Source organism: Crocuta crocuta, unplaced genomic scaffold (assembly GCF_008692635.1).
Source record: "Crocuta crocuta isolate KB4526 unplaced genomic scaffold, BGI_CrCroc_1.0 scaffold73, whole genome shotgun sequence".
In the NCBI taxonomy this organism is placed as follows: Eukaryota; Metazoa; Chordata; class Mammalia; order Carnivora; family Hyaenidae; genus Crocuta; species Crocuta crocuta.
In genome coordinates this window covers 526749-539309 of record NW_027529443.1, presented here as the reverse complement: position 1 = coordinate 539309, position 12561 = coordinate 526749, and positions in this window count along the sequence as shown.

The following is a 12561-nucleotide window of genomic DNA, read 5'->3' as shown; positions in this document are numbered from 1 at the left end:
CGGGGTGGGGGTGGGGGTGGGGGTGGAGAGAGGAACACACAATGGAGCTGATCTGCTTTGCTTTCCTCCCCAAGCCCCCACTCCTTCACCTGCGGGCCCCAGGCCTTATTAGGTCTCCTGTGACCTTCAGCTTCCCACCTCCCCATTTTTCTGAGCACCTGGTCTCACCGCGGGGCCCCTACCCCTGCAGGCCGGACTCCTGCTCCGGATCTTCACCTCACAACTAAGCCAGTAGGTGAACTTAAGAGTGTAATTAAAAGCTCATCAGTCGTAACCCTTTGAACCCAGACTGGGGGCTAGAGAAGGATCTGACACCCACAGGGGAAGGAGGCTCTCACCCCACCACTCGGATGCCCAGAGGCTAGGAAACCTGTTATTTTGCTAATCAGAGGAAGCTCATTAAGACTCTAATTTTCCTCCTTAATGGGGCTGCTAATTGGGACCAATAAACTTTCCTTACGAGCGAGCCCCGAGAACTGGCAGTGCCTGGAACACTTGAGGAGTTAAAACAACAACAACAACAACAACAAAAACAACAATCAGATTTCCCTGAGGGGACAGGGACTCTCTAAAAGGACTGCGGCATTTTTCCATTAAGAGCACAGAGAGGAGGCCAAGCAGCTGGGGGTGGGGGGTGGGGGAGAAGTTTAAAGCCATCGGGGGCTTCTACAGGGACGACCTTGAGAGCGGAGTGGAAAGGAAAAAGAAGGGACAGGTGTGCGGAGGGTGCCCCGCAGCTGACCCGGTGCCTGTGGTGTCCTTGTTCTCTCTCCCAATCCTCCCCACAGGCCTGCGGGCGGAATCAGGTTGTCCATTTTACAGATCAGGAAATCAACACGCAGGGAGATTTCTCCAAGGTCACAGGCTGGGAAGTGGCAGCGCTAAGCTCAGAAATGCAAGCTTCTGAGTCTGGCTTGCCCGGGGCCTCCGAGAGGGAGATGACCTTGGGAGTCACGTGAAACTCATAAATGTGGGGCTGCCGGCAGGAGCCGGTGATGAAGACTCCTGCTCAGACAGAACCTGCTGGCCAGGAGATGGAGAAAATCCCAGGACCAAGAGGTTTCCGTGGCTTGCTGGATCCAGTGACTAGGCCTGACAGTCTGCACCTGTGACCTCAAAACAGTAGTCCCCCCCAAAGCCTGCCATTATCACGCCCATCCTGGCACCCCTTCTTCTATTTTGTATTTTTTTTCCTGTTTTGTTGCCGTATCCCACGCGTAGGATGGCGCCTAACACATAAAGAGGCGCTTGCTAAATTTTGTTGAATGAATGAAGGCGAATGAATGCGATGCCCCTTGTTCCTGGAAAACCTGTATGGCCTAATGTCTTTAAAGGTCACTCTGCAAGGAAATGGCAGCAAAGGAACGGGAGTCCAGCGTGGCCTCCAGGTAAAAACATAGCCACCGCTCCAATAAGGGTGATAGGATCCAGGATGAGGGAATAAGGCCATGGGAGCTAAATCCTGGGTTCCCACGATGTTTAGAGCCTGAACAGAGTCCCTGGGGAGGGTGGGGGCTCTGAGCGGCCCTGTGGGATGGGCACTGTGTGTATGGGGACAGTAGTGCAAGAAGAGGCAGCTGGGAGACAACCAAAGCGAAGCAGGAGCTCGCCGGACGCTGCCAAATAGCAGTAGGAGAGATGGGAGTTAGATTTTGGGAAGTAAATTAATTTCTTCATCTCTGCAGCAAGCTGGGCTGTGAGAATGCGCCCTCCCCCCATCTGGAAGTGTCTTTGGAGTGGTGGAAGCAGGGGGCCTCCGCCGAGCTGGGGGCTGAGCGGGGGCTGCCTATTCTGAAGAGGCCTCCTGTGCTCGCCCAGGACAGGTAAGAGCTCTTGTACCTTGAATGTCCCGAGAAATTCAAGCTCGGCTGTCCAGAGCAGAAGGGAAAGGGTTAATGCCAAGGCCGCATGGAGTAGGAAAGTGGGAACACCGAGGGAGGCAAGAAGTGCTGAGAGTCCACCGGGGCCCAGGCTCTGGCCCCGGGACACAGGCCTTGGACCTCGCTCCAGCCCAGCTGCCCAGCTGCGGAGGGAAGGAAAGCAGCAGGAGGCTGCCTCGCGGAGAGGTGCGGACTGAGGCCNCTCCCGGCCTCCCCTGCCCGCTGGGCCCCCAGGATTCCGGCGCTCCGCGGAGCCCCGGCCCCGCCGGCGGCCCAATTCCCTCTTCCCAGAATGCTCACGCCCTCCCTCCCCTCCCCCACAGCCAGACCCTCGCGCTCTTCCCAGAATCCTCGGCCCCTCGCGGCCCCGGCCCGGCCCCCACCCCACAGGCGCCAGGGGTGGGGAGGGGGCGCTGGCCCGCGCGCCCCCGNGCGCCCGTCCCGGGCCCTCCGGGCCACCCCCCAAGAACCCAGGCGTCCCCAACTCACGGCTCTGGGGTCTGGGGAAGGCCGGAAGGCAGAATCCAGCCCCAGGGGACTTAACCCCTTGAATGCCCTGCCTCGGGGGGCGGGCTGGGCGCCGAGGACTCTGGGGTCCTTCTCAAGGGGTGATCCCAGGCTGAGGACCCGGGGACCAGTTCAGGGTGACTGGGACGGAGCAGGAAGTGACCCCAGCTTCCCGGGCCCCTCTAGCCTGGAGTCAGAGCATCAGCTCTATGGGATTTAACCCTTCGCCTCCCGCAGCCTGGGAAAAAAAGAGGACGGGGAGCCGGGAGGTGGCTGAGGCGACGCCCCTCTCTCTGTCTCTAGCGGGAGAACCTCGAGGGAACCCAGATACCAGTGGGGGGGGGCTCTGGATTGCTGGCCACTCTCCATCTCAAAGGGACTCTGCCGGCCACTCCCAGAAAGCCCGGTCTTGGAATTGGTGGCTGCTGGTCCCCTGGGGCCTGCCTTTGTTGGGACTCGGACCCAGGGCTGGGGCTCAGATGCCTGGGCTGTGGGGTGGGAGTAGGGACTGGCTGGGCAGGTGTGGGAGGGAACAGCCTACAGACTAAAAATGGCTTAAATGAAAGCATAATTCAGGGCAACAAGAGTTTAGGCTGAGGGGACAAGCGCTTCCAGGAGGGGTGTCTAGCATGCTTCTTTCCCCATTAGCTCCCGTCAGAGCTGCCCTGGTGGCCTGAGGGAAGTCAGTGGGGGTTCCCTGCCCCAGGAGGGCCCTTCAGAACTCATAGCAAGAGAGACCTTTCAAAACCGGAGAACACCAGTGGCCTCCCGAGGCCCAGGTTACCTGGGCTCCCAGTTTTTATTGCTGTCATCTCATCCCTCCTCTCCACCCGTGATCATCCCCATTTTACAGGAAAGGCAACTAAGATGTGAGAAGTGCAGTAACATGCTTAAGGCCAGGTCATTATTTCACTTGCACACATTTTTACTGCGGGGAACATAGAGGTGGCGAGACCTCAGACCTGAACAAGAATCGGGCTTTCCACCCTCAAGAACTCAACAAGTTTGATCGTGCGTACGTTGTAGACACAAAAGATTCACCAGAAGATGTTATCCGCCCAGGGATGTTAGGGAGCGAGCACAGGAACAGAACAAACTGTATGTCAAAAATCAGCTAAAGAGGCCAGCAGCTCTTCTGGGCCTCCATCTGGGGTTCAGAGAGTCTGGTTACCAGAAGGGCCCCACTGGGCCCTGCCCCTGCTCACTTCTCAGCGCCGTCTCCTTCACACACCTCCCGTTCAGCATCTTATCTCTGGCTCCCATCACATTTGACAGACACCTCGCTCTCACCTCAGGGCCTTTGCCCCTCCTGGTCTCCTTTTCCCTGCTCTGTTTCTCACAGCACAGCACGCGTGGCCCCTGACAGGACATTTGCGTGTCTGCCATCTGTCCATACTTGTGCCTCCCTCCTGTGCGCGCGCACCTTAATGTCCGTGCCGCCAGGGGAGGGGCTGGCCTCTGGGACTCACTGCTGTCTCTCTGGCTCCCGGAACAGTGAAACAGTGACAGGCACGTAGTAGGTGCTCAGTTCACATAACACGTGGGATGAAGTCATCCCCCTGCCTCTTCTAGCTGTTTCTGGGCCAGATGTGGCAAGGTCGGGCGGAGCTGGGCTCTGGTGCACAATCACATTCACAGTTCAGACACCCTTGCTCTCCAGCCTTTGCTCTGACACAGGTGCAGAAGAGGCAGGCTTGGGATCTGGGTGGCTTGCGGGGCAGATCCAGGCGTCACTACAGTCTCCTCCCCTCCAAGGGCTGCAGAAGCCTGACCTGGCCTGGGGGGCAGTATGTTTCTGGGAAAGCTGCGCCCTGGAGGCTCACAGAAGAGTTTAAGTTGGCCTGCACCCTTTTTGCTGTGTGTGCGTTATTTTGACTAAATTAATTGCCACTTTTAAAAATTCAGTACGTATAGGGGCACCTAGGTGGCTCAGTCGGTTGAGCAGCCGACTCTTGACTTCAGCTCAGGTCATGATCTTGCGATTCATGGGTTCGAGCCTTGCTTCGGTCTCTGTCTGCACTGATGGTGTGGAGTCTGCTCCGGATTCTCTCTCTCTCTCTCTCTCTCTCTCTCTCTCTCTCCCTCCCCTCTCCCTCTCCCTCTCCCTCTCCCTTTCCCTCTCCCTCTCCCTCCTTCCCTCCCCCTCTCTGCTCCTCCCTGCTTGCTCTCACTCTCTCTCAAAATAAATAAACTTTAAAAAAAACTTTAAAAATCAATACATTTCACATACAAATCCAAATTTCCCACTTCTTTGGAAAATCCAAAGATGTGGCAACAAGATCCAAATTTTCACAGGACAGCAACTGGCTGGGCAGTAGCTTCCTTCCTTATAAGGCCATTGGCTTTCCAGTGTGTCAGTCCCTGTGGCTCCTACCGTGACCCCATGAAGCTGAGAGGTGGTCTCAGTTTATCAGTGATCATCCACTGTGGATGCTCCAACACCCATTTGACCGTAGGTACTGATTCTGTATCCCTTGGTCTGTGTTCCCCAGGTTCAGAGTCATAAATACAAGGATGATGTCCTCTGAGTAGGTACATTCATTGAGTATTTACTGTGTGCCAGACACTATTCCAAGGGCCCCATGAAACCTCACAATGACTCATGAAACCAATATTATCATCCCAAGGATAGAGTAAGTCCCTTACACACAGCTTACTAGTGTCAGAGCTAGTGTCACGCCTAAGCATGCTGACTGTAGAGTCACGAGACCCCTAACCAGAACTCCATGAATGGCTCAGGTGTGTCTGGGACCAATCAGCCCCCGCTCTGTCCTCTCCCTCATCTCGCTCCAGGAGCTGGACAGAAGAATGTGCAGGGTGGAGCACTCCTGTTCCGTCCAAGCCATCTTCCTTCCTCCGTCTTCCTTGCCTGTCCTGCTTCTACAGAAGCAAAGGGGGCTCTGACTGTAGGTGACAGTGTGCTGTCCTTTTACCTACAGGCAGCTGGCACAGTGGCCAGAAAGGAGACCCTCCTGGCAGGGGAACTCCCGGGAAAGATGAGGAGGATACCCCCTTTGCCTTTCACGGACAGCCCACCGCCATGCTGTTCTCGGTCACGGCTCAGCAGCCTTCCGCAGGGCCCCAAACTGCATGCCCTTGTACCCCAAGACCCAAGTTGCTGCGAGAGCAAGTGAGGTCCTAGAGATGGACCCTGGTCCACACCGTACCCTGTCCTCACTGCTCGGTCTGGTCTTGGGCAACTCACTTGGCCTCTTGGCGATTTGGCTTCTTTAGAAAGGAGATGAGCCTTGGTTCCCAAAGGGACGAGAGGGTTAAATGAGATGATACAGGAATTCAGAGGTGACCAACACTAGCCAGGGCTGCCTCCTTCTTTCTCATCAGAGCGCACAGCCCGCATCCCGGTGGGAAGGAGAACCGGGAGCCTGGAAACTGTCCTGAGAGACGCCGGGAATACGTAACTCGGGAGGACCTGGGGCCTTGAGCAGAGGCTCCAACCATCTGCTGTACGGAGGGGGTCACTCTCAGGCTGAGTGTGTGGAGCTGAGAAGGCTGTTCACTAGGACAGCTGTCTAACCACAGGCAGGGAAGCTTCCAGCAGGTGCCTGCAGGAAATGCTCCTTCCCTGGAAGTGTGCATGCCCACAGGGTGTATTGGGGGCTGCTCTTTTAGGAGTGTGGTCTTTAATGTGGAACAAGAGGGGCGCCTGGGTGGCTTAGTCAGTTAAGCGTCCGACTTTCGCTTAGGTCATGATCTCGCGGTTGTGGGTTCGAGCCCCGCGTCGGGCTCTGTGCTGACTGCCAGCTCAGAGCCTGGAGCCTGTTTCAGAGTCCTCGTCTCCCTCTCTCTCTGACCCTCCCCTGTTCACGCTGTCTCTCTCTATCCTAGAAATAAATAAAAATAAAAAAAAAATAAATGTGGCACAAGAGTGGGATCCCAGGACCAGGAGATCCCTTCCACCTCTGAGATGCCAGCATCAGTCACTCCTCTGCTCAAGAACCTCCAGTGGCTCCCTAAGGCTTCTCACATTAAGTTCTACCCTCCTGGTGCCTCCTAACCACCATGTCCCAAAGGCTCAGAGCCACGACCTTTCTTTCTGTTCTCTTCCTCAAACATCTCCTGCTCTACGTGGTCAGTTCCAGAAATCATTCCATGTCAGCTGCTAGCCCTGTTCCTGTCACTGGGGCCTTGTTCTTTCTCTCCATTTGCCTAACAGACCTGTCCATGCCGCAGTCATCCAGATTCACCAGCTCCATTTATCTGTGCGACCTAGTCAGCCTGCTCCCCAAGGCCTGAGGGACTGTCCTGTGGACCCTGTTCCTCAGTAGGTCCTCAGGCATATGGCACCCCTGCTGACTCTGTCCACGTCTTCTGTCCCCCGCTCCAGGCCACTGTCACCCCTTGGTTCTCATCCCTGAATTACCACAGTGACTTCTGACAGGTTCTCCAGCCTCCTGTCCCCCTGGCTTCTCACCCGTTCCCCTGTGGTTCTTCCAGAAAGCACCACTGTGTTCACCCTCAGAATGCCTCTGAGGCATGTTTTTGTTTTTCTTTTGTTTTTTTCTAATTTTTGAAAATTAAGAACTTTTATATTTTTACTTTTTTTTCAATGTTTATTTTTGAGAGAGAGAGAGAGGCAGAGTGTGAGTGGGAAAGGGGCAAAGAAAGAGGGAGACACAGGGGGCGCCTGGGTGGCTTAGTCAGTTAAGCGTCCGACTTTTGCTTAGGTCATGATCTTGCGGTTTGTGGGTTTGAGCCCCGCGTTGGGGTTTGTGCTGACAGCTAGCTCAGAGCCTGGAGCCTATTTCAGCCTGTGATCCCTCTCTCTCTGACCCTCCCATGCTCGCGCTGTCTCTCTCTCTCCTAGAAATAAATAAAACATTAACAAATTTAAAAAAAAAAAAAGAAAGAAAGAGGGAGACACAGAATCTGAAACAGGCTCCAGGCTCTGAGCTGTCAGCACAGAGCCTGATGTGGGGCTCGAACCCATGAACCTGAGCCGAAGTCGGATGCTTAACTGACTGAGCCACCCAGGCGACCCTAAAAATCACTTTTTAAATGGTAAATATTTAGAGTAGAAGGTTGGAATGGAAATTGTGGGGTTAAAACAACACACTGATTTCCTTTTCAGGTTTGTCCTGATCCGAGTCATGTTAAATCAAATTCAAACGACTTTCTATCCCTATGTGACACATGGACTAACCTTCGAGAGAGGTCCCCACCACCCCTGGAACAGATGCTCTACTGCAGCCTAAGCTTGGGAAAGGAGATTGAAGACAGATGGAGGAGAGGATTATATTGTCACACAAGGTTACGACACTTAAATCAGTAAGCTCTCAAACACTTGAAGCCTAATTCCACATTGCCACACCCCAGGGAACCTAGACTCATGGCTGGAGAAATGAAGCCCCAAACCCCCAGAGGGTTGGCTCCCATCTGAAACCAGCCTTTTTCTTTGGGGGGGGGGGTGCCTGGGTGGCACAGTCAGTTGAGCATCTGACTCTTGACTTTGGCGCAGGTCGTGATCTCCTGAGATTGAGCCCTGCATCGGACTCTGCACTGAAACCAGCTCAGTGCCGCCCAATGTGATTCCATTGTCACACTGGATCACAGGCTCCACCCCAGCCTTCTCTAGAAAGCTTCCCCTTCTCTCTCCATGCAGGCAAGTCTCATCTGTCATCAGGGTCCTGTTCAAATGCCAGCCAACGTAAGTCTAGGCCCTTATATTCACCTCCATTGATTGAGTGTTTTATGACGTACACTCTCAGTCACGTTAAGGCATTGGTCTCTCTTGACACAAGGCAGTTATTCTCACCCTTTTTTTACTCATGAGGGAACAGGACTTCAGACAGGTCAGGTAACATGTTCCAGTCAGAGAGCAACTGTGAGGACTTGGGATCTCAGGTCTTGTATTTTCTGACTCTGGGCCTGGGTCTTCCCTCCTTCAAAATCCAGCTACATCCCACCCCTTTCTTCCCAAACTACAGTGTCTCCTAGAGAACCTCCCTCACTCACCTTTTGTCACAACCTGACTGTAGGGATTCCTATGTTTTACCCACCATCTTGGCTACATCCGGTTACGCTCTGTACTGTTATTTATTCGATATTTTCCCACTGTTCAGTGCATTTTCCTTCACTGAAAGAAGCATATCTGAGAAGGAAATTCAATGTCAGTGTGATAAATAGAAAATTGCTGCTTATAAATTATCAGTGGAAAAATAAATGCAATGCAATGCAAAAGTAACTCCAAATGGTTCAAAGACCTAACACTGGAAAGCTTTTAGGAGAAAACGTAGGGGTAAATCTTCATGACTTAGAATTTGGCAATGGTTTCTTAGATAGGACACCAAAATACAAGCAATGAAAGAAAAAAAATAGGTAAATTGGACTTCATCAAAATTTAAACATGTTGTACATCAAAGGAAACTATTAAGAAAGTGAAGGCAACAAGAGAATGGGAGAGGAAACATTAGCAAACCATATATCTGATAAGGGACTTGTATCCAGTGTATGGAAAGAACTGTAACAATCCAACAATAAAGACAAACAACCCAATTAAAAAATGGGCAAAGAACTTGCACGTTCTCCAGAGAAGATCTACAGATGGCCAACAAGCACACGAACAGATGCTCAACATCACTGGCTCTGAGGGAAATGCAAATCAAAACCACAATGAGATCCTACTTCGCACCCACAAGGACAATTATAACAATAATATTTTCTAAAAACCTGAGAGTGACCAGGGTTGGTGAGGAGGCAGAGCAGTTACACCCTCATATATGCTGGTGCAGATGGAAAATAGCACAGCCACTGTGGAAAACAATTTGGTGGCTCCTCAAAAAGTTAAACGTAAAACTACCAGTAATTCCACGTCTGTAAGCAAGAGAAATGAATACGTATGTCCGCATAAAAACTTACATACAAATGCTCATAGAAACACTATTCATAATAGCCAAAAAGTGGAAACAAACCAAATGTCCAACAGATAAACAAAATGGGGTGTCTATCCATACAATGGAATATGAAGCCATACAAAGGAATACATTACTGATCTGTACTACAACACGGTTGAACCTTGGAAACATTATGCCAAGTGAAAGGAACCAGATACTCAAGGCTGCATATTTTATGATTCCGTTTATATGAAGTATCCAGAATCCATGGAGACACAAAGCAGATTAATGGTTGCCAGGGGTGGGGGGAGGGAGAATTGGGGAGTGGCAGCTTAATGGGTACAAGATTTCCTTTGCGGTGATGAGAATGTTCTGGAACTAGATGGAGGTGATGGTTACACATCACTGTAGAGGAACTAGATGTCACCGAATTGTATACCTCAAAATCGTTGAAATGATAAATGGTATGTGATTTTACAGTAAAAAAATTCAATCAATATTAAATTGTTAATAAATGCTGTTGATATATTGTTGCATAATTAGGTGAAGGCTCTGGGTCTAAAGGGCTCGTTTTTTTTTCCTTGTTTTATTTTGTAAGGCTTATTTATTTTTGAGGGAGAGGGGGAGGGGCAGAGACAGACAGAGACACACACACACAATGTAAAGCAGGCTCCAGGGTTTGAGCTGTCAGGACAGAGCCAAGAGCAAGGCTCGAACTCACGAAACGCGAGATCATGACCTGAGCCAAAGTCAGACTGATGCCCCTAAGGGGTTCCTTCTGTGTGTATGTGAGAAAGAGTGCTAGAGACGAGGCACAGCGAGAGCTGAGAGGGGTTAAAGGCCTAGCACAGAGATCTCCCCTGGAATCAAAGGGCCACCTTTCTCGGGGGGCTGTCTCAGCACGTGGGCACCACCCTGCCTGCTGCCTGGGCGCTGGAGCAGGTTACGTTTGCCCACAAAGGTGCCGGCTACGGGGGACAGGTGTGATCGCAATGCAACCTGGGCTTCATCCAAAAGCCAAAGGCCATGTTGCTGGGGCTGCCGGCCCAGAGGCGGGATCCCTCAGCAGTCCGTCTGTCTCGAGGGGGCACCCTTCTGTGAATCACCCGCAGGCACCATAGACTGGCAGCCGTCCCATGTTGTGAGAAACCTGGTAGTGAAAGCCTACGAACGCGAAAGCCAGTCAGACTTTGTTTCGATTCTTGTTTCTGCCACGTTCCGCTGTGAGCCCTTGTTCTAATCGCCAGACCTTCTCTGAATCTCTGTAAAATAGGGAAAGACCCCTCCAAAGACTGTGAAGATTGAATGAAGTGTGTATACACGCTGACTGGGTTTTGTCCCAGTAGTTAGCTTCAGCTTTCTCCTTTGTCTTAAATACTTTTTTTTTTTTTTTGCACTAGAAAAATAATTTAACCAAGGGCGCCTGGCTGGCCCAGTCAGTAGAGCATGCAACTCTTAACCTTGGTGTCATGAGTTTGAGCCCCACATTGGACAAGGAGCCTACTGTTAAAAAAATAATAAAATAAAAAATTATATAACCATACTAATGAAAATATTTAAAAAAGGAAATTACTCATTTTTCATCTGCTCCTAGGTTCAATTATTTTTGCCCCTTATTGTATTTCCTTCCTGTGGTTTTTTTTCTAAGCTCTTTTTTTNAATTTTAATGGCTGTCTAGGGGCGCCTGGGTGGCTCAGTCTGTTAAACGTCTGACTTCGGCTCATGTCATGATCTCAGCAGACTGAGTTCGAGCCCCGCATCAGGCTCTGTGCTGACAGCTCAGAGCCTGGAGCCTGCTTTGGATTCTGTGTCCTCCTCTCTTTCAGCCCTTCCCCTGCTTATGCTCTGTCTCTCAAAAATGAATAAACATTAAAAGTTTTTTTAAATTTAATGGTTATCTATATGATCCCTGTTGCATACACCATATTTTGTGAGTTATTGCCCTGTTGTTGAATATTTACACTGCCTCCAGTTTTGGCTCTTACAAATAAAATTTGGTGAGCATCTCTGAGAGTATATGTCTCTGAAATTTTCTTAAAAGACAGTCCCAGAAATAGAAATATTGGGTCAAATCTATGAGCATTTCCCTGGCTTTGGTGGTGCTTAATCTTGTAATTAGTTGTAACTCTAAATGCAGGATATTCAGCCTATATCTATCTCATCTCAAGGATGTGAGAAGAGATTTGATTACGTGCCTTGCTGAAATCCATATTAATGAAACCTAGAAAATGTCTTTGGTCTGTGAACCTAGTAACCTTATGATCATAGAAAATGATCCCTACGTAACAGGGTGGGCATGAGGATTAAACGAATTCACGCATGACAGGTCTTAGACCAGGGCCCAGCATGAGTGAGCCGTGGGCGCCATCAATCCCTATTCTTGTTTACACTGTGTAAAGGAGGCGAGACTATTCTGGGGTTGCCGTTCTCTGTGGCCTTCTAGCCATTGCTGCTTTCCTCACAGGCTCTTAAAGGTGTAAGTTTTGTTGGGGCACCTGGGTGGCTTAGTCGGTTAAGCGTCCGACTTTCGCTTAGGTCATGATCTCGCGGTTCGTGGGTTCGAGCCCCGCGTCGGGCTCTGTGCTGACTGCCAGCTCAGAGCCTGGGGCCTGTTTCAGTCTGTGACTCCCTCTCTCTCTGACCCTCCCCTGCTCACGCTGTCTCTCTCTCTCTCTAGAAATAAATAAAACATTAAAAAAAAAAAGGTGTGAGTTTTGTAAGGTTATTAACACTTGACTAATGGCTTCTGATTGCTAAGAGGTTTTGTTTTGCTTTGTAGATTTGTTCATTTACAAATAAAGGTCCATAAAGAGAACCATGAAGTCAAAGGTGGACAGCCTTTCTCTAATATATACGGCCTTGGATACTAACAAAGATACCTTTGGGGCACCTGGGTGGCTCAGTCAGGTAAGTGTCTGATTTTCTTTTTTTAGTTGATTTTCATTTATTTTGAGAGGGAGAGAGGATGAGAGAGAATCCCAAGGAGACTCCATGCTGCAGCACCGAGCCCAACGTGGGTCTCCGCGTGGAGATCAATCCCACCAACCGGGAGATCATGACCTAAGCTGGTATCAAGAGTCAGACACTTAACCAACTGAGCCACCCAGGCGCCTCTAAGCGCCCGATATTTGATCGCAGCTCAGGTCCTGATCTCAGGGTCATGAGTTCAAGCCCCGTGTTGGGCTCCATGCTGGGCGTGAAGCCTAGTTTAATTAATTAATATTTAAAAAGACACCATTAAGTGGCTACCATAAAGGAGATGAGGGAATCTGGCAGTTGTATTTGTTTCTTTATTTATACCTTACTTGGTTTTGAAAAGGACC